This window comes from Erinaceus europaeus, chromosome 6 (assembly GCF_950295315.1).
Source record: "Erinaceus europaeus chromosome 6, mEriEur2.1, whole genome shotgun sequence".
NCBI lineage: Eukaryota > Metazoa > Chordata > Mammalia > Eulipotyphla > Erinaceidae > Erinaceus > Erinaceus europaeus.
Window position 1 is genome coordinate 34821207 of NC_080167.1, and position 23179 is coordinate 34844385.

Here is a 23179-nt window from a genome sequence, read left to right on the forward strand (position 1 = left end):
GTCATGACTTGAAAAAGGACCAGAAAGCTGAATCTGGGAAGAAAGTAGCTCCCAAATATGGGAAAGGTGTACAAATATTGTTGACCATAAACCACATCGATTTGATCTGATCTGGGGCTCATATTCAGCTTAGGAGCCTATGTGACCTCTGCATCCCTGCAGATCTGAGCTCACATTTTGTGGTTTTAAGTAGGAATGTTCCATGCTGCCCCAATTTCAGAACCCATCTTCCTGAGGTGGAAGATAGAGTATGTTGTCCAGCCTCCCTTTGGAGGCTGGAACATTCTCTACTGTTGTTGATCCATGTTAAGGGCAAGGCTATCTATTTTCAAAGTTAACCCAATTGCCAAATAACTTCACTACAGCAATAATTATCTATTGCCTTTAAACCCTAAGATAGCAGGAACCTCCTGCTTCCTCTAGAGAGCCCATATTTCCTCCAGTCCTGGAACCTTTAGGGTGGGGCTCACTTTCCTGCATGCTTCTCTCAATTTATATCAAATGATATTGCATCTGCTGATCTCAACCTAATCAAGCAACTCAGTATGCTTCACTTCAGACTGTGTCCAGTGATGTCACATGTGGAATGTCAACCCTTCAGTCTCATTAATAAGGCAAGACATGTCCTTTCATAGGATTCTCTAATTCCATTCCAGGAGGTTCACTTCCTAACAAAGTCCCAAAACCTAGACCAGGTCCCATGAGATAGAGCATATGTTCACATATATCTATAAATTAGGGCGAAATATATACCTGAAAGCAAAAGTGCACAATAATCTTGCAGTGAGTCAGTACAGCAGACCTAAAAGACACCATAAAGTTCATAATGAAATAGTGTCTACTTAGACTTAGATACCGTCCTCACCTACTTCCTATTACACTTCCCTCACTCACTCCAAGGTGGTGAAGTTTGACTTCTTCTCTTCGAATCTGTATTCCTTTAATTCCTTGCTCCTGCATGACTGCTATGGCAAGAACTTCCAACACTATGTTAAATAGTAATGGTGACAGTAGGCAGCCCTGTCTAGTACCTCATCTGAGGGGAGATGCTTCCAGTTTTTCACCACTGAGTATGATGATGTTTGCTGTAGGTTTGCTATATATAGACCCCGCTATCTTAAGGAATTTTTCATCTATTCCTATTTTTTGTAGTGTTTTGATCATAAAGGGATGTTGTATTTTGTCAAAGGCTTTCTCTGCATCTATCGATATGATCATGTAGTTTTTGTTTTGCTCTTATTGATATGGTGGATTACGTTGATTTATTTATGTGTATTAAACCAACCTTGCATGCCTGGGATAAACCGCACTTGGTCATGATGAGCATTCTTTTTAATATACTACTTTATCTGGCTGACTAGAATTTTGTTCAATATTTTAGCTTCTATGTTCATCAGAGATATTGGTCTGTAGTTTTCATTTTTTTGTGTCCCTGTCTGCTTTTGGTATCAAAGTGATGTTGGCTTCATGAAAGCTGGAAGGGAGTATTCCAGTGTCTTCAATCTTCTGGAAGACTTTTAAAAGTAGTCAAAATTAGTTCTTCTTTGAAGGTTTTGTAGAATTCATTTGTAAAGCCATCTGGTCCAGGACTTTTATTTTGGGGAAGATTTTTGATAACTGTTTCAATTTCATTAGCTGTGATGGGCCTGTTCATGTTATCCTGTTCCTCTTTACTTAATTTTGGAAGTTGGTAGGTATCTAGGCTTCTTAGCTTAATCACTGACTCCTGACCAAGAGATAAAGCAGGGTGGTACAGAGATAATCCAGTGGTTATGCAAAGAGACTCTCACAGCCCCACCACTAGGCCACCAAGGTAAAGATCTTCTACTGATTTTCCTCATCAGTTCTCTGTCCCCTGGTGTCAGCACAGGGCCTCTCCTCTGCTGCTCTAGCTTCTGAGGGCAGTAGTAGTGGATATGTTTATCTGGAACCAGAAAAGACCTAGAATTGCCAAAACAATCTTGAGAAGAAAGAACAGAACTGGAGGCATCACACTCCCAGATCTCAAATTGTGTTATAGGGCCATTGTTATCAAAATTGCTTATTATTGGGACATGAATAGACACACTGACCAGTGGAATAGAACCCAGAAGTAAGCCCCCACACCTATGGACATCTACTCTTTGACAAAGGTGCCCAGACTATTAAATGGGGAAAAGAGTCTCTTCAACAAATGGTGTTGGAAACAATGGGTTGAAACATGCAGAAGAATGAAACTGAACTATTATATTTCACCAAATACAAAAGTAAATTCCAAGTAGATCAAGGACTTGGATGTTAGACCACAAACTATCAGATATTTAGAGGAAAATATCAGCAGAACTCTTTTCTGCATAAATTTTAAAGACATTTTCAAAGAAATGAATCCAATTACAAAGAAGACTAAGGCAAGAATAAACCATGAGACTACATCAAATTAAAAAGCTTCTTCACAGCAAAAGAAACCACTACCCAAACCAAGAGACCCCTCACAGAATGGGAGAAGACGTTTACATGCCATATATCAGACAAGAGTTTAATAACCAGAATAAATAAAGAGCTTGCCAAACTGAACTACAAGAAAACAATCCCACCCCAAAATTGGGAGAGGACATGGACAGAATATTCACCACAGAAGAGATCCAAATGGCTGAGAAATACATGAAAAAATGCTCCAAGTCTTTGACTGTCAGAGAAAATCAAATAAAAAGTAAACACTGACAAAAACTATAGGATAAGAGGAGTACAACTCCACACAATTCCCACCACCAGAACTCCGTATCCCATCCCCTCCTGATAGTTTTCCTATTCTTTAACCCCGTGGAAGTATGGATCCAGGGTGCAGACAGTGTAAGGTCTGAGTAATAGCTTCCCTGATGCACATGGGTGTTGGCAGGTTGATCCATTCTGAGAACATTTTTGCAATATGTATGCAAAGAGTAATATTCATAATATACAGATTTCTAGAGGCCAGGCAGTGGCACACCTGGTTAAGTGCTCACATTAGAATATACAAATTTCTATGGTAAAATAATAAGAATTTTAAAAAGTAGTTAAAAAGTGAACAAAATCACCAGGTTCCAGATGGTTTTTCACTTTTAAGCTATTTTTAAAAATTCTCATTATTTTATCATAGAAATCTGTATATTCTGAATATCACTCTTTGCATACATATTGTGAAAATGTTCTCAAATTTTGTGGAAGATTCCTTAATTCTGTTCACAGTATCATACTTCCTGTGAGTTTTCAAATTTTTGGCTCAGTGAAATGTTCAAGAAAATCATCCTTAATTCCTAATCCTTGCAGATTTTCTTCCAAATGTTTTAACTTTACAAATGGTTTTTAACATTTAAGTTATGTGTGTATATTATGCATATTTATGAATGATGCTATGAAATAATTTCATTTATTTCTATATGGCTACTCCATTGTCCCTGCATCACTTAATAGTTCATGGGTTTCATTTTCTTTTAATTTCATTCTTGTTCTGTAATGTTACTGCTATTGTCATACCACATTTGATTAATTTTAACTTTTTTTGGAGCCAGCCACTTTTTTATTTAGACATAGAGAAAAGAAAGAGTTTCTCCCATTGCCTATGTGACATTCCATGTAGAAGTAGGGTTCCAACCTAGGCCATGGTATGGCATGCATAGTACTTACACATTGAACTATCTTTCCAGCCCAATCCATATTTTTAATATGCAACGTCTATTTCTGTGCTATTCATTTATTTGAATTTATATCATACTGCCTTACATGCCATATGGATTTTTAAGTTACATATATATATATTTTAATTTTTAAAAAATATTTATTTTCCATTTTGTTGCCCTTGTTGTGTAACATTGTTGTGCTTATTGATGTCGTTGTTGTTGGACAGTCAGAAATGTAGAGAGGAGGGGAAGACAGAGAGGGGCAGAGAAAGAGACACCTGCAGACCTGCTTCACCACCTGTGAAGTGACTGCCCTGCAGGTGGGGAGCCGGAGGCTCGAACCGGGATCCTTATGCCGGTCCTTGCACTTTGCGCCACGTGTGCTTAACTCTCTGCGCCACCGCCCGACTCCCAAGTTATATATATATTTTAAGCAATATAATAGTTTTGGTTATATTACAATATAACAGTTTTGGTTTTGAGCAGCCTTGGTTAACAAGGCTACAAATCTTTTAGAAATACAATTTCTCACCTCTTCAAAATGTGATAACATACTTCCCTCTACCTCGAAAGTTCATTGGACTACCTCACCCTTGCAACCTACACAATCTCTCTTAATCTTCCTTGATAACCTCAGTTTTGTGGTCTGAGATCAAAGGCTTATTTACATTATTTTTTCTTGTTCCCTTGTTTTGCTTTGTCATTTATTCCATGGGAGAAAGAACATTCAGAATTTTCTTACATATTAAGATTTTTATATTTCATGTAGGATTTAGTATTTAGTGAATTCCTTTAACTGCTATTTGTTTGAAAAACTTTTCATCCTTCTTTCCCAATCTGACTGGTAAACTAGCTGGGTAGAGTAATCTTGGGCGGAGTTTGTTTCCATTCAAGAATTTGAAATTCTTATTGAGGTTCCTGTAGAGGTGACTTGTTTTTCTCTAGCTGCTTTATAATTCTTCATTTTTATAATCACTGCCATTTTGATTACTATGTACCTTAGGTTTAGATTTACTTTTTTACATTTATTTATTTATTCCCTTTTGTTGTCTTTGTTGTTTTATTGTTGTAGTTATTATTGATGTCATAGTTGTTGGATAGGACAGAAAGAAATGGAGAAAGGAGGGGAAGACAGAGAGGAGGAGAGAAAGACAGACACCTGCAGACCTGCTTCACTGCCTGTGAAGTGATTCCCCTGCAGGTGAGGAGCCAAGGGCTCGAACCGGGATCCTTAGCCAGTCCTTGTAGATTTACTTTTCTTGGAGCTCTTAGAGCTTCCTAGATCTGAGGGTCTATATCCTTTTTCAGTTTGGGGGAGATTCTTGGCTAATATTTCTTCAGATAAGAATTATTTTATCTCTTTCTGGCATCCCTATGTCATGGATGTTGCGCCTTTAATGTTGATCCACAACTCTATTATCTTCATTCATTTTAGTTCTTTTTGTTGTTTGTTGTTTTGGATAGTTTCCTGTACTATATCTTCCTGCTCACCACTTTGACCTTTGGCTTCTGACTTTCTGCAGGTGTTCCTCTCTACTGTATATTTTGTTGCCAAAGTGAACTTTTTATCTTTAATTTCTGGTATGACTTCTTTCACACCTTTTTTGGCTTTGTTGAAGTTTTCTTCCACTTATCCTATTGTTTCAGTGAGTATTCTTAAGACCATAACTTTGAAATTTTCGGAAGTTTATAGGGCTCTGCTGAATTTGGGGCTTTATTCAAATTGCTGTCTTTGTCCTTCAGTGTGGATTTATGCTTGGTGCTTAATGAAAACAGATGTCTATATTTGAACAGATGTGGATAATAACTAGAGGTTTTGCACCAAGGTTCAATCAACATGGGCTGTGATCAAAAGCTTAATATTGCATGTGTTTGCTGTGAACAGCTTTCCCTTGGCTTCTTCCCACTCCCCAGTGTCTGGAAACTGAATCCCCACAGCTAGTTCCAAGCTGTTACTGTTGGTAAGGTTGCTGTTGCCACTCCACACATATTTCCTATTTCTGTTGTAAAGTTGTAGTCACAAAACTGTAATAGGACTGGGGTGTGGAGATTTTGATTCAGTTCCTCCTCTGCTCATCTGACTAAAAGTTCTATATCTTATGTATTTCTTCCTGATTATGGCTTGATTCTTAAGTGGAATGGCTTTTTACCTTTGTCTCTCATTCTGTCCTTATTTCTTGGATTCCAAGTCTTTCTCTTGTGTGGTGGGAACATGTCTGAGACTCAATTCCATTTATGAGAAGAGCTTTCCATGTATGCTGTGGCTCTGCTGTTATTGTAGAGGTGACAGAAAACAGCTCTTGCTATAATTTTGACCTAAGTTTTCACATCTGAAAATCTAACTTGTACCACTATGTGCTGTCCTTTTGGACCTTATGGGATATTTGTGGTCACTTGCTTTACCTTATAAACTCAAGGATCAGTGAACGAAGTTTGGAGAAAATAGTAATGATATAACATCATTTTGACTTGGTAAGATAATTCCTGTTTTGATTATTATTTTTTTATTTTCTCCATATAAAACTTGCACATCTTTTCTTTCTGCACTTATTTTCTTACAGTTGTTATCTATATTGAATGGGATTTTTTTTTTATTCCAATCATGTTTCCCACTAGGCTGTTATGAGTACTGATTTTTATATGTGTACCCTATATCCTGTAACCTTGCTAAACTCTCATATTGGTTCTGGTAGTTTGTAGTATCTCATTAATTTCCTACCCATTTATGCACACTTTGCCATTTCTGAGACATACGTTTCCTAATAAAGCTTTCCAAATTATATATAATAAAAAGTAATCTTTGCTTTGACCTCATCTTTAAAGTAAACAAAATTAGATTTTAAAAAATATTTATTTATTTATTCCCTTTTGTTGTCCTTGTTTTTTTTTTATTGTTGTTGTTATTGATGTCACTGTTGTTGGATAGGACAGAGAGAAATGGGGAGAGGCGGGGTAGACAGGGGGAGAGAAAGATAGACACCTGTAGACCTGCTTCACCGTTTGTGAATCAACTCCCCTGCAGGTGGGGAGCTGGTGCTCGAACCAGGATCCTTACACCGGTCCTTGTGCTTGGTGCCACATGTGCTTAACCCACTGGGCTACCACCCAACTCCCAAAATTAGATTTTTATCATAAGTATAATGTTTATTATATGTTCATTATGATTTATTTAGTTAGGTTGTGGAAAGTTCCCTGTATAAAATGCTAAAGTTATTGATATCTCCCCTTGCACTGCTTAAGATGGTTACATAGATTCTTTAATTTGGTTTGAAGGTGTAATATATTAACACATTTTCTGCTGTTCAAAAATTCCTAGATTCCTAATATAATCACCACTTGACTATGACTTTAAAAAAGAGCTACTCTCTTCCCTGATCCAGCTTTCTAGTTCTATTTCCAATCCTGGCAACAGTTTCCCAGATAATATCTTTGGCCCACATGCATGATAGTTACCAAGCTTAGCCAAAAATTAGTATAGTCATGCGTACCTTGGAATGTACCTAAAATAGAGCTACTAATGTTTTCCAAAATGGAGTCCCCAAATCTCATCTGCTATATCTTGCCTTTAGGTTCCAGATTATTAGACATTTTGTTCTTCTTTATATCTTAATGCTTTTTCAGACACCAATAGCAGTACCATGACAACACCCTGACTTCCCTAGGCAGACTACCTCATCAATGGGTCCTGGAACCTCACATGTTCAGAGCCCTGCCCCACTATGGAAAGATAGAAACAGGCTGGGATTATGGATCCATCTGACAATGCCCATGGTCAGGGGAGAAGCAATTACAGAAGCCTCCGTATCCTATCCCCTCCCCAACAGCTTTCCTATTCTTTAACCCCGTGGATGAGGGAAGTCTTTTGATTTTCAGCACATTTCCAGAGATCTGGAATTATATACAGGATTCTCATATGAACCATAAATATCATAGAAATTAAAAACAAAACATAACAAAACTCTACCCCTTGTTGGTTTTGGCTTTCCATTCTCTCCACCACAATCCAACTTCTAGTTTCATTAGGTACTCAGCTGGAGTTGTCACCCTGAGACTCAACCTGACTATGAAACCTGACACCTAAGAGTCAAGTCTGTATATGCACAGGGCTCTTTAGAATAGGATGTGCTCCACAACTGGAGATTATATTCACAAGCATAGAAATAGTACTTGAGGCAGATTCCTCAAGAATTTAAGTAAACGACTAGGGAACTGTATAATTATAGAGTTGTCCTTAAGCAGCTTACAAATTGCCTGGAGAAAGACTGTGTGCATCCATGAAACAAGGGTGTGTGTGGGGATGTTTCAAGGGAGGACAGCAGACTTAGCATTGTCTGGGACTAGTCAGGTGACCTTCTGGCATTATAAAAATAATACATAAAATAGCCAAACAAGAAAAAACAAAACAAACAAAAATGAGAACAAGCTAATGAACCATGACATGGCTTTGGCCAGAATTCTGTACAAGATGCAAGTTAGCACCTGTGACAGTTGGGGATTGGGTGGGGGTGGGGACTATTTAAACAGTGTAGTCAGAGCTGTCTAGTTAGCCACTTCCAACTACCCACCTCACATGATTGCCTGAACCTGCCTGCATCTCTCAAAGGACAGGCAGAGAGGCCTCACACACTAACACACAACCAAAATGTGTGTGCAGGTTCCAGAGGAATGGAAATAGAGGGCAGTCTTCCACAACATGACTCATCATCAATATATGGCCCATTGGGAATACAACTTCACTTTGGAGTTTGGCTATGAAGTATCAGTATCCAAGATAGCTTGTTTTTAGGTGTATTCAAAGGAAACATACCTAGAAAGACAGACGTTAGGGCTGGGCACTGGCAAATGCGGTTAAGCACGCACATTACCTTGAGCAAGGGACTGGGTTTGAGTCTCTGCTCCCTACCTATAGTGAGGATACTACAAATGTCTACTTTTTCCCCCTTCTTAATTTTTCCCTGTCCTATCAAATACAGTAGAAAGGAGAAAAAAAAAAGGAAAAAAATGGCCACTATAAGTGATAGATTTGTAGTGCTGGTACTAAGCCTCAGTGGAGAAAGAGAGAAAACAACCCAAACACCTATGTATTTAATATTCCAGTTCCTCGACTACCTCAGGCAAGTTACCTAATATTTGTGACACAGCTTCCTAACTACCTTAGAGACACATGATAAAAATAAGACTTCATGACTTTATAGCAGTAATATCTCATGACTCTCAGGAGTTAGGGCTCAAGACAACCTTTAAGGCATAGGGATATCCCAACTGATATTGAAGGGTTGCCTGGTAATTCCTCCAGATAGCCTGATAGACCATGCAAGAATGAAGAAAAGTCCTCTATGTCCACTTTTCCTGCAAATCTGACTTCAGGATGAAGTTCCTGTACTCTTTTGGCCTTGGACTATGAATTCAAAGGCTTCTGAACATTGTAGGATGGTGTTATCTGAAAAATAATCTCCCTATCTACTTCACATGGGTCCTGTGCACAGATTAGATAAAAATACAGCTGAGTACAGGTCATGACATCAATAAGATGTCCAGTAAGTGTTTTGTTATTATTAACGAATAGATTTTCAAGGCTACTGTGCTAAACAGCCAAACTTTCATAGCTTTGCCAATCACAAATGCCAAAAAGGCCACCTAAGCTACATCAAGTAAATGAATCTCTGCTGAGAGAAGTACCATCCCATGCTGGTCTACTGAGCATGATACCTGCCTCCTCTAGCAAAATCCTGTATTAGAGACATATAAAATTGGAGTCAGGCCTGCGAAACACTGTAACTGATTATTCACATGTTTGAGCCCCAAGGAGCTAAAGAGGGAGTTGTTTCTCTCTGCTCTGCCATGGAGTAGATGCCACAATGGGAAGTAAAGTCCATATTTATAAGACATCCATTTTTTATAGACAAGTGTTAGTAAAAACAAAACAGTACTCTTTCCTTATATGAGCTACCCCAGTCCCCACCCCTTTACACGTCTATCTTCATACACTGGCTACAGAAAAGTCTCTGGGATTCCTATATCTCTTGACCTTCTGTTTTCCTACAGATAAGAACCCTAACAATAATTTTTACCTAAGTTTCCTGCTAAGCTGAATTTATGTTGAATTCTTTTACTTGACTTCACCAATGTTTATTCTTCCTGAGAAAGAGATTTGGATTGTATCCTTCCCTATAGTCCTCAATCTTGATCAGTCACTCTAACTCGAGTCCTCAATCTTGATCAGAACAACTAACATCAATGCTGACATTCCAGAGAGTAAACAGCATGGCCTGTTACTTAAATGTCTGTTCTCTTGTTGAAATTTTAGGAGACAGAGAGTGCATAAAGAAAGAAGAATGGTATATATTTTTCCCTAGCTTATGGGCATGTGTGAACATATGCTCTATCTTAGGGGACCTAGGAAAAATATATACCTGAAAGCCGAAGTACACAAGAGCCTCCCAACACTTCATCTGTACTATTCCAGTCTTTAGGTCCATGGTCGTTCAACAATTTGGCTTTGTATGTTAACTCTCTTTTCAGCCACCAGGTTCCAGATGCCATCAGGATGCTGGCCAAGCTTCCCTGGAGTGAAGACCCCACTGTCGTATGCTTTACATTGGTTTGTTCTAGCCCTCCCCCACCAAGAGAATTGGATGAGTCCTGTTAATTTCGCAGGCCTGCTTGGCCCCGCCCTAAGGAACCCCGGGAGAGGGTTCCTGAGTTCGAGAGTGCCAGAGTTCCTGAGTTCCTGAGTTCGAGAGTTTCAGAGTTACAGAGTAAGAGAGAGTTCCACAGTTGAAGAGTTTCAGAGTGCCAGAGTTGGAGAGTTCCAGAGTTCCTGAGTTCCAGAGTAAGGGAGAGGGTTCCTGAGTTCGAGAGAAAAGAAAGAGTGCTTGCGCCGCCGCAAAGAGACAGCAGAGTTCTGTTTGGTGATTAGTTTGTCTTAGTTTGTGAATCGTGGTTCCTGAATAAAGAAATACAGCTTCCCTGCCCAGCCGTTGTCTCCGCGTCTCTGTTACCCGCCCGTGAAGCTAAACCGGCCGGCAAGAGCCTTCCGAATTTTAACAACAAATGGCGCCCACGTGGACCTGACCTGCGCATCTCTCAGATAAGTAAAGACAATTTGGCTACCTATGCACTATGGCCTTCTCTTCTGCTTGTGAAGAGATCTCCAAAGGCCTTTGCTCTTTCTTCACGAGACTGTTTTGCTGTTTCTGGAACATTTACCTCTGGACCACTCTGTGGTTTCCACTCGCTCGGGCGAACTCAGAACAGCCAGCGGGAAGAGCCAGCGGGAGGGAGGCGAGGCGCGGAGCTGCTGTTTCCACCTGGTTAAACAGCCAGCCAGCCAGCCGGCTGCGCCCAGACAACCCCGCGCACCATGCCCGCAGCCCCGCAACCCGCAGGAGGCCGACGCCAGCACACAAGAGCCCCTGGAGCCCGAGGCCAGCCCACAGGAGCCGGCTCTCCACCGCATGGCGCAGGGCACTGGACGTGTGATCCCTCCATGCTGCTCGGCCACTGCGAACAGGGCAGCAGACATGTCAGGGCCATGGGGCAGGGCCGCGGCGGCCTATCATGGCCGCCACCCCTGGGCACCTAGGCCCACGCCTTCTACAAAGATGGCCTGCCTGCCCTCTTTCTATGAATTCTGGAACCATCCCGGGCCTCCCGGACCCCTGGACTCCCTGCCGAAACTGGGCACACGAGATCTCCAGCCGCCGGTCCGGTCTGAAGACAGACAAGCTGGAGTACGCAGAGACTTGTGCAGAGATCGCAACCTGCAATTCCTAGAAGTGGAGCTGCTCGGGAATGGAGCTGCGCGGGAAGCCACCTCCGAATGGTGACCCCCCCCCAACCACTAAGACAGTACAGATTTAAATTCGTGTTTAAAATGACATGTCTTCGTAACAAAGGTTTCTCTCCTTGTGTATTAATGACCATGTTTATGTGTATGTTTAAAGTTTGGTAAACAGTAGCTTTAAGGCTAAATTCTTACTAGTCAAAGTTAAATGAAAAAGGTTTTCAATGTAATTCTCATAAAGATAAAATTAACTTACATTTAAAGTCTAAGGTAAAAATTAGTTAACAATCAATATATTTTAACTAAGTTAGTCTAAACAAAAGGTTAAATAGACTTGTTGATATGTAAAACACTACCTTCTCTATTAGAAATGGTAGATCGCACAATGGCTATGCTAATTATTCTCATGCCTGAGGTTTCCTCTCTGGCCCACACCTAGGGTGTGTCTCCATCTTGAATGGGTGTAACAAAAGGTTAAAAGACGTTGTTGATATGTAAAAGTCTCAAATTCCTTCTCTATTAGAAATGTTAGATCATGCAGTAGATATGCTAATAACAAGTTTTGTTTCATAGTAAGTAAGTTGCAGCCAGCTGCCTTTGGGACCCTAGGCCGTTCCCCGCCCCCATGCAAATGCCCGTCGAGGCAAGTAGCCCCCCAGAGGCAGATATGGCTCCCTCAGGCCTTCCCTTGGCAACATGCTGGTTTTTGTTATATATGCTTCTGTTCACCCCACACCCTTGATACTATAGTCATTTAGTTAAAAAGAAAAGGGGGAATTGTCGTATGCTTTACATTGGTTTGTTCTAGCCCTCCCCCGCCAAGAGAATTGGTGGAGTCCTGTTAATTTCGCAGGCCTGCTTGGCCCCGCCCCAAGGAACCCCGGGAGAGGGTTCCTGAGTTCGAGAGTGCCAGAGTTCCTGAGTTCCTGAGTTCGAGAGTTTCAGAGTTACAGAGTAAGAGAGAGTTCCACAGTTGAAGAGTTTCAGAGTGCCAGAGTTGGAGAGTTCCAGAGTTCCTGAGTTCCAGAGTAAGGGAGAGGGTTCCTGAGTTCGAGAGAAAAGAAAGAGTGCTTGCGCCGCCGCAAAGAGACAGCAGAGTTCTGTTTGGTGATTAGTTTGTCTTAGTTTGTGAATCGTGGTTCCTGAATAAAGAAATACAGCTTCCCTGCCCAGCCGTTGTCTCCGCGTCTCTGTTACCCGCCGTGAAGCTAGACCCGCCCGGCAAGAGCCTACAAAAATTTTAACAACACCCCACCAATGTGTACTGGAGCTCCACTTGTCCAGAGACCCACCCTACTAGGGAAAGAGAGAGGCAGACTGGGAGTATGGATTGACCAGTCAACGCCCATGTTCAGCGGGGTAGCAATTACAGAAGCCAGACCTTCCACCTTCTGTAACCCACAACGACCCTGGGTCCATGCTCCCAGAGGGATAGAGAAGGGGAAAGCTATCAGGGGAGGGGATGGAATATGAAGATCGGGTGGTGGGAACTGTGTGGAACTGTACCCCTCTTATCCTATGGTTTTGTTAATGTCTCCTTTCTTAAATAAAAAAGAAAAGAAAAGAAAAAGAAAAACAAGTTCAGAAGAGAAAACACAAGTAGAACCTGAACTGGAACTGGCATATTGCACCAAAGGAAAAGACTCTGGGGGTGGGTGTGGGGGAGAATACAGGTCCAAAAAGGATGACAGAGGACCTAGTGGGGGTGTATTGTTATATGGGAAATGTTATGCATGTACAAACTACTGTATTTACTGTCGAGTAAAACATTAATTCCCCAATAAAGAAGTTAAAAAAAAAAAAGAAAAAAGAAAGAAAGAAAGGGAGCATGGTAGAGAGGGGGGACTTCATATTTCTTGGTATGTTTGGCCTACAATAAATTCAGACATTTCAAAAAACTGAGTAAAGCAGAATCCTTTAGTCATTCTTCTACATTGAACAAAATCAAAATTTAAAACCAACAATAATGAATAAATTCAGTAAAAACAATATGCTCTTCGATTTAAAGCCATAAGGTATGTAACTTGGACAAATTTCTCTAAGCAGGATCTGTGTTCTCTGGTGAATTATTTTAGTTTCAATACTTCACCTTCCTAGACAGCACCCCCCAAAAAATATATATCTCTGGAGCTGCAAGAAAAAAAATCAGACCCTTACTCTAAAGAACATCATGGAGTATATTTCTTTCCTAGACTGTCCAAATAAAATTTTAAGTGATATATCATGCTAGTCTGTATTCCAAATGTAAGGCTTGGCTTTAAATTCATTGTTAAAGAGCTCAATGTTGGAATCATTCATAGCTCATTCCATGGGTCTCTTTTATTTCTGTTTACATTCACTGCCTTGGTAATGATGTCTAATCTCATGGTTTTAAATACCATCTGCATACTGAATATTCCCAAATTGATATTTCCACTGAGACCTTTCTTCTGAATACTAGACACATATGCAACCACCTACAAAACGGTCCACCTACTGCAAACTCAGACTGACAGGGACTCAGAGGTTACACAGGGTCTTGTGCTAAATATGAATAGATATGGGACATAGGTCAGATGGACGGGGTAAACAGTTAATGTTATTTAAATACTTTCCTCATGTTTGGGAACTACTCTCTGCCCTAATCCAGCTTTCTAGCCCTGTTACATTTTCCAAGACAATACTTTTAGTTCACCTGCATGTAGCTATCAGGCTCAGGGAAAAATTACTCACACTCAAGGAAGACTGGTCCTGAAATAAGTGCAGCCTGCAAATGCTCCCAGCTGTGACCATGAGCTGCGAGCTCAGATCGATAGGCACTTAGAGGTTACACAGGATCTGGTGCTATATGCTATATATATATGTATGCCTTGGGTCATGTGGCTGGAGGTAAATAGTTAATTCTATCCACAGATTTTTTTTTTTAAAGAATGGGAGCTACTCACTGCCCCCCCCCCAAAAAAAACAAAAACAAAAAAACTAACAGGTCTGCAGCTATCAAGAACAACGAACCCACCTTCTCTGACCCATCTTGGACAGAGCTAGAAGGAATTATGTTAAGTGAACTAAGTCAGAAAGATAAAGATGAGTATGGGATGATCCCACTCATCAACAGAAGTTGAGTAGGAAGATCTGAAAGGGAAACTAAAAGCAGGACCTGATCAAATTGTAAGTAGGGCACCAAAGTCAAAACCCTGTGGTGAGGGGTAGACATGCAGCTTCCTGGGACAGTGGGGGGTGGGAGTGGGTGGGAGGGATGGGTCACAGTCTTTTGGTGGTGGGAATGGTGTTTATGTACGCTCCTAGCAAAATGTAGACATATAAATCAGTAGTTAATTAATATGAGAGGGGGAAAATCAATTGTATGTCTCAAAGTTTTTCAAAACACAAACTGAATCTTTTTAATATATAGGCTGTGTATTTGATATGCAGACTCTCTCAAAAGCCTAGACCAAGTAGATTAGAAGCATCCAATAGCACAGCTATATACAAGATACTGGATACTGTACAGCAAAGCATAACAAAAGGACTTTTCAAAGTTAACCCAATTACCAAATAATGTGATGATAAAATCATTAACTATCGATTGTCTTTTTGAACCCTAAGACAGCAGGAACCTCACATCTCCACTATAGAGCCCCTACTTCCCCCAGTCCTGGAACCCTTGGATAGGGCTCACTTTCCCGTATGCCTCTCCCAATCCATACCAAATAATATTGCATCCGCCGATCACAACCTAACCAACGCAATGATTGCCACCTCAACATGCTTCACCTCAGACTGTATCCAGAGACTTCACATGTGGAATGACAACCCTTCAGCTTCATTACTCGGGTGAGACCTTTCCTTTTATAGTACACTCTAATTTCATCTCAGGTGGTTCACTTTCTAACAAAGTCCCAAAACCTAGATATACACCAGTTTCTGTGAGACAGAGCTTATGTTCAAACTACTGCAAAATATATACCTGAAAGCAGAAGTACACTAGAGTTTGCAGTGAGTACCTCCCTAACACTTCCTCTCCACTATTCCAAGCTTTGGGTCCATGATTGCTCAACAATTTGTTTGGCTTCGTATGTTAACTCTCTTTTCAATCACCAGGTTCCAGATGCCACCAGGATGCTGGCCAGGCTTCCCTGGATTGAAGACCCCACCAATTTGTCCTGGAGCTCAGCTTCCCCAGAGACACATCCTACTAGGGAAAGAGAGAGGCAGACTGGGAGTATGGACCGACCAGTCAACGCCCATGTTCAGCAGGGAAGCAATTACAGAAGCCAGACCTTCTACCTTCTGCAACCCTCAATGACCCTGGGTCCATGCTCCCAGAGGGATAGAGAGTGGGAAAGCTATCAGGGGAGGGGGTGGGTTATGGGATTGGGTGGTGGGAATTGTGTGGAGTTGTACCCCTCCTACCTTATGGTTTTGTTAATTAATCCTTTCTTAAATAAATTAAAAAAAGAATGGGAGCTACTCACTGCCCTAATCCAACTTTCTAATCCTTTTCTCTACTCTTATCCAACTTCAGGCTAGCTATCAAACTCAAGCAAAACTACCATAGGTGTGTGGTCCCAGGTTTTGCTAGCTTTATTCTACCCTAAGATCCCTACTTTTTGGTTCCTGTTCAGTAACCAGTTTTTCCAGACACCAGGTTACAGATGTTACCATGATTCCATCCTGACTTCTCTGGGCAGATGACCTCACCAGTGTGTCCTGGAACCTCACATCTCCAGTGCTCTGGCCTACTAGGAAAAGATAGAAACAGGCTGGGGGTATGGATTGACCTGCTGATGCCCACGTCCAGCAAAAAAGCAATTTCAGAAGTCAAACTCCTACCTTCCACACCCCAAAAACAACCTTGATCCATACTGCCAGTGGGGGAGAAGTGATAGGAGGAAGATATAAGAAGGCTCTGAATCCAGTTCCATCAGTACACAGAGAAAGAAGGAAAAGGAAAGGGACAATATGGAGGTAGTAATGCTGTTATGAGTGGCTTGGAGGGGAAGATAGGATTGGATCAGGAAGAAAAGGGGGGATAATTATGTATAAATGTAGAGAGATAGTTGTAGATGATTGGCCCATGTCTACAATGTCAGGGGAACTTTAGTGGCTTACAGTGGGGAGACTGAAGATTCAGAACTCTGGTGCTGGGAATGGTTTGAATTTAAACCCTTGTTCACATGTAATTTTGTAAAAAAATTAAAATTTTTTTAAAAATTAAAGGAAAAGTTTCCCTGAGAAACAAACAAAATAATTATAGATCTTACCTTCTGCACCTCATAAAGAATTTTGATCCATACTCCCAAAAGACTAAAAAAAATAGAGAAGTTTCCAATGGAGGGGATGGGACATGGAATGCTGGTGGAAACTATATGAAATTGTACCCATTATCTTACAACCTTGTTAAAAAAAAAAATAGTACCGTGACATTTCTAGGTTGCAGATACTGAATAACAAATTAAGAAGTAACCAATAAAAGTAGAATAAAGTTCTGTAGAAGCCAGTTTAAGGGACCCACAAGGCAGGTTTGAGTATTAATCCTTAGCACAACCTTATGCCAGAGTTGAGCAATGCTCTGATTTTCTCTGGACTTTTACTTAAAAAAAAACAAAAGGAAGGAAGGAAGGATGGAAGGAAGGAAGGAAGGAAGGAAGGAAGGAAGAAAGAAAGAAAGAAAGAAAGAAAGAAAGAAAGAAAGAAGGAAGGAAAGAAGGAAAGGAAAAAGAAAATAGCCAAAGATGTATTTTCCCCCCACAAGGTTTCAACTTCCTGACTACTTTCTATCCCAGATAAAAGCACAAGGTTAAGAATTAGAGAGTATGGGATTTCAATTGAGGTTTATAGTTCCAGATGTCTATTCTTAATTTATCACCTGCACTAAATTTGAATTTATCACGAGCAAAGACTGAATTCTACAAGGTAAGCATTTTCATAGGTCTACACAAAGGGAGACACAAACACACACATACAAAAAAAAAAAAAAAGGAAGAAAGAATACACAGAAAGGTCAAATGTTTTCACAGTTGTCTAATAGATTTGTCTGGAGAAATTTGACTGGTAACTTGATCTTAATCTGACATTCAACAAGAATAGTATTCTAAAGCTTATACTTTGGGAACAGTACACTGGTTCAGTTCCAGGCTTTCAAGTGAGTGGGCAGGCTTTAATTTAGCAAAAATACAACTGTTGAAGGCACCACAGCTACTCCTTAACACATGCAAATGAACATGAGACAGTGACTGTAACTAAAGTTAAACCACCTAAAATGCACCCCATCATGGGATGAATATTCAAACATCTGTATAGACAAAGTCATATTTAAAAACTAAAAATTATAAAAGTACATACTTTTGGCTATGCTGAAGTTACCTGTAGTGGAGGAAAAAATCCCATGCCATACTTTAATATGCTATCTGAAAGAACACTACTGTTTTGCACAAAACTGAGAAATTATACACATGTACCAACAACTATATTTACTGTTGACTGTAAACAATCCCCCCAATGAAAAATTTTAAAAAGGTATTTAAATATCTGTTGACTCTCCCAATTAAAAAAAAAGAAGGTACTACTTTCTCTCTGCTCTTAGGAGAATTATATAAATGAAAAAGTTATAGCAAGAAAACTATCAGATTCTGTCAATTAATACAGTTTTTCAGGGAGTTGGGTGGTAGCGCAGTGGTTTAAGCACACGTGAGGCTAACTGCAAAGATCAGTGTAAGGATCCCGGTTCGAGCCCCCAGATCTCCACCTGCAGGGGAGTCGCTTCACAGGCGGTGAAGCAGGTCTGCAGGTATTTATTTTTCTCTTTCCCTCTGTCTTCCCCTCCTCTCTCTATTTCTCTCTGTCCTATGCAATGACAACATCAATAATTACAACAGTAATAACTACAACAACAATGAAGGGAACAACAAAGGGAAAATAAATATAAAAGAAAATTAAAATAAATAAATAAATAAATACAGTTTTTCAATAGTTCAGCATGGTGAATTTAACCAAGAGCACAGAAAAAAGACTGAGTAAAATTAAAAAAAAAAATTGATTGAATGCCTCAAACTTTTTAATGCACAGACCATAGGCTGAGTCTTTGAAATGCTGACTCTCCTAAAAGCTTAGACCAGGAGAGCAGAAGCAACCAGTGACATTACTTTATAAGATACATATACATATACATATACATATACCATCAGAGGACATAAATTATGGTGAGGTCATGTATGATACAGCAAATCCTAACAATAGGATTTTCGAAGTAAACCCAATTGCCAAATAATCTGATTCCAGCAATAACTATCGATTGCCTTCTTAAACCCTAAGACAGCAGGAACTTCCCGCTTCCTCTATAAAGCCCAAATTTCCCCCAGTCCTGGAACCTCTAGGGTGGGGCTCACTTTCCAGTATGCTTCTCTCAATTCATAACAACTTAACTGTATCTGCTGATCCCAACCTATTCAATACAATGAGTATCACCTCGACATGCTTCACTTCATGTCAGGCTTGGAATGTCAACCTGAACAGCCTCATTACTCAGGTGAGACCTTTCCTTTCTCATAGGACTCCTTAATTCCATTTCAGGTGGTCTACTTCCTAACAAAGCATCAAAACCTAGACATAGGCTAGGTCTCACAAGACAGGGCAGATGTACATATGTCCATAAATTAGGTCAAAATATATACCTGAGAGTAAAAGTGCACAATAGTTTGCAGTGAGTCAGTAAATGAAGCAAGCAAGTAGAAAGACCTAAAAAGACACCATGAAGTATCTAATAAAATAGTTTCTACTTAGACCTAGATACCTTCCTCACCTTCCTATTATACTTCCCTCACTCACTCCAAAGCTATCCTTATCAAAGTAAGGACTACAAAAGCTGAATAAGGGCAAGAGACTGGTATACTTTAACGATGATTCTTTAGTCACCATCAGGCCACCCATCAACTGGGACCCTAGTTGGGGAGTCCTGAGATTCTCACACAGACACGATGAGCCTACACCTCGAATAGAACCCTCTCTCCATTATCACTGGTCATCTCCATTAGGAACAACAAAATGGACCCTGTTGGGGGCCCCCATAAGACCTGGCCCCCAATGTGGATCAACAATGGTAGAGAATGTTCCATGCTGCGAAGGGAGGTTAGATAACATACTCTATCTACCACCTGAAAAAGATGGGTTCTGAAATTGGTGCAACTCAGAATGTTCCTACTCATGACCACAGAATGTGAGTTTGGACATACAGGGAGGCAGAGTTTACTTAGGCTCTTATGCTGAATATGGGCTCCAGATCAAACTAATGGGGTTTATAGTCAACAGTATTTATACACTTTAATCATATTTGGGAACTACTCTCTTCCCTGATCCAGCTTTCTAGCCCTTTTTCCAGCCATGACATCATCTCCCCAGACAATAACTTGGGTCCACCTGCATATCAGATGTCAGGCTCAGGCAAAAACTACTAAAGTCATGGGTCCTTTGGAATATACCTAAAATAGACCTACTAGCTATCTCCAAAACAGAAACCCCAAATATTCATCTGCAACATTCCAGCCTTTAGGCTCATGATTAATAAACAATTTGTATGGCTTTCTATGTTAACTCTTTTTTAGCCACCAGGTTCCAGATGCTACCATAATGCCAATCGGACTTCCCCAGGCAGATGACCTCACCAATGTGTCCTGGAACTCTGCTTCCCCAGAGCCCTGCCCCACTAGGGAAAGAGAGACAGGCTGGGAGTATGGATCGACTTGCCAATGCCCATGATCAGCAGGTAAGCAATTACAGAAGCCAGACCTTCCACTTTTTGCACCCTATAATGACCCTGGGTCCATACTCCCAGAGGGTTAAATAGGTAAGCTATCAGGGGAGGGGATGGTATACGGAGCTCTGGTGATGGAAATTATACCCCTCTTATCCTATGGTCTTGTCAGTGTTCCTATTGTAAAAATTAAAAAAGTAAAAAAAGAAAGAAAAAAAAAAGGTCTACAGAAAAAAACCTTCTGGATTAAATTTATGAAATAATGAAATTATTAATATTTTATATAACATGTTTGTATATTGATTATGTATTTAGCATATTAAAAAGGATCATCACCATTTTGAATTTACAGTTCAAAGAACTGTAGATCTATATAAGAATGAGTTGCTACGGGTAAACAGAGTTGACTAGAGCCCAGAGGACACTCTCAGGAAAAAAGAGTGAGCTTGTGCTGACTCTCAGGAATCTCACTGAGTTTCCTGACACTGCCTCTCTTTACTGTCCTTCCTGGATGTCTCCAGCTTAGGATTTGCCACTCCTTGGGGCCTTTCCTGACCCTCTCACTCTCTGACTAAGCTGACGTGGAACAGAGTGCCCAAGTTCTTAGGTGCTGTATACCACTCTGAACTGACTTTGAGAGAGAGAGAGAGAGAGAAAGAGAGGAGGGAAGAAGAAGAGGAGGAGGAGGAAGAGGCAGCGGCAGTGGCAGATGAGAGAGGGGAGAGGAGACAGACCGAAACAGATATAGAAAGGGAAAGAAACGTCAGAAATGAAGTTTCTTTCAACATGGCAAGGGCTGGCCCTGAACCTGGGTCATGTGCATGGCAAAGCCATACATTATTTAAGTGAGCTATTCTGCTCTTTAATTTTTTAAAATCTATTTTTATATTTATTTTCCCCTTTGTTGCCCTTGTTTTTTTAATTGTTGTTATAGTTATTGATGTCATCGTCATTAGATAGGACAGAGAGAAATGGAGAGAGGAAGGGAAGACAGATGGGGAAGAGAAAGATACCTGCAGACCTGCTTCACCACCTGTGAAGTGACTCCCCTGCAGGTGGGGAGCTGGGGGGCTCGAACAGGGATCCTTACGTTGGTCCTTGAGCTTCGCACCATGTGCACTTAACCTGCTACACTACCACCCGACTCTCTTTGCTCTTTATAATCTGAAACAAGATTAACCCTCTAAGAATGTCCATAGGCTTCAAATATTTTTTTCTCCCATTCCAGTATCACTTTATCAATCAAAGTTACTTATTAACAGAACTTAAAGGTCTAGTCAAGCAGGTATCACTATTGGTATCACCTCCCTATGTAGTGACAAAACACAGTCAAATATCCAGGAGTTCTAGAATCTAGCCTGATAAACTGTATATCCCCTGATTCTTTACCCTTGAAGAGTCAAAAGGAAGATATTGGGTCAGAAATAGTTAACCAGAAAGGGTATCTGTTTTGTTATATGCATGACCCAGGTTTGAACTGGTTCCCACCACATTGGGGAATCTATGGTGTTCCCAATCTCCCCCTCCCATGACAGACACACTTAGCTTTATTTTATCATGATTATGGGGATTGAATCTGGAACCTTTAGGTCCCAGGCATGAGAGTCTACAACAACTACTGGGCTACCTCCTTGGCCTAGAAATGCTTTTTCTTAGTACACAGTGTGTTGAGATGTCCATGTTTCTGCCCAATTTAACATCTACTCTGTTAGCTTATTTACCCTTTCTAATTCCTAAAACATTTCCAACTTAAGCTACTTCAATAAGCAATAACTGTTTCCTTCTTCAAAGTTGTGAACAATGGAAAAATCAAATAAAATAGTAACAAAAGAATACTCTGAACCTCGTAAAACAGCTTACAGAGTTTGAGGAAACTTGGTGGGAGGAAGGTACAGGTGCATGTAAAATGGCGCACAGAAAGAAGAGATGAGGAGCATTGTGGGACAGAGGCAGTTCAAATCCAGAGCTGCACCAGCAGCTGAGGGAAAGCACAAAGAGCCATTCTGAAGCACAGACAGACCCAAGCAGCGGGTAGGAGCAGGTGGGCAGCTGAGACTTTGGAATAGAGTGGCTAGAGGCCAAAATGCAGTCTGAAAAAGGCAAGCACAGTGGGACCCAAGTTGGGGGCAACAACATCCATATCAGTTTTCTCAGATCAGGAGCTGTAATAGCAGCCATGGGAAATAGAGGGAACCATACTGAAATGCCCATCACCCACAACCAGAGTAATAGGAATACTCTCTCTCCTCGCCCCAACCACATGACTACAAGGCAACCACAGCACTACCTGCCACTTAAATAGCGGAAATTGTACCTGACAAAAACATGGACAAGAATTCAAAGGTCACTTGGAAGATGTGAGTTTAAATTTAGAAAGCTAAGTATTAAGGCAATTCAAGACTCCAACCATAACATACAAATACAAATTAAGAAATCCAGAGATCTCTTCACCAAAGAGCTAAAAAAATTCACAAAATAACTTTGAAAGATATATGAAAAATGAAGCAATTCTCTGTGAAACAGCAGACTCCATCAAAAGACAACATGTGAAAGGCATTGGACTATATGAGGATGAAGAGGAGAGAGAGGTAGAGAGCATATTTTAGGAAATCATATTGCAGAAAATTTTTCACAGCTAGACAATGGTCAAGATACAGACACAGAGGAAGCTGAATAGAAACCAAAACTTTTAAACCCTAAACATAGTAACACATTCCAAAAGTAAGGACAAAAAGAAGCATTGCAAGCTGCAAGGGAAAGAAAGAAGAAGAAAAAAAGCAGCAGAACCATATTTCTCAGTACAAACCTGAGAAGCAAGAAGAGAATGCAGCAACAACTTTATACTATTAAGAGATAAGAGTTATCAGCAAGAATGAAATCAAAGGAGAAATCAAAACTTTCGTAAACATACAGAAACTGAAGGAATTCACTACCATCAGCTGTCTTGCAAGAATTATTGCAAGGAGGCCTACAGGAAATGAATGAAGTAAAGGAACTCTAACTCTAAATTAGGTGATCTGTGGTAGAATA

The 23179-nt window shown here is 40.4% G+C and overlaps 1 protein-coding gene across 1 annotated transcript in view; it reads right to left on the reverse strand.

The window, feature by feature from the left end:
* The window catches only part of GALNT2 (polypeptide N-acetylgalactosaminyltransferase 2), a 291717-nt gene that overhangs the window by 76131 nt on the left and 192407 nt on the right, over positions 1–23179 (reverse strand). The window lies entirely within an intron of this gene.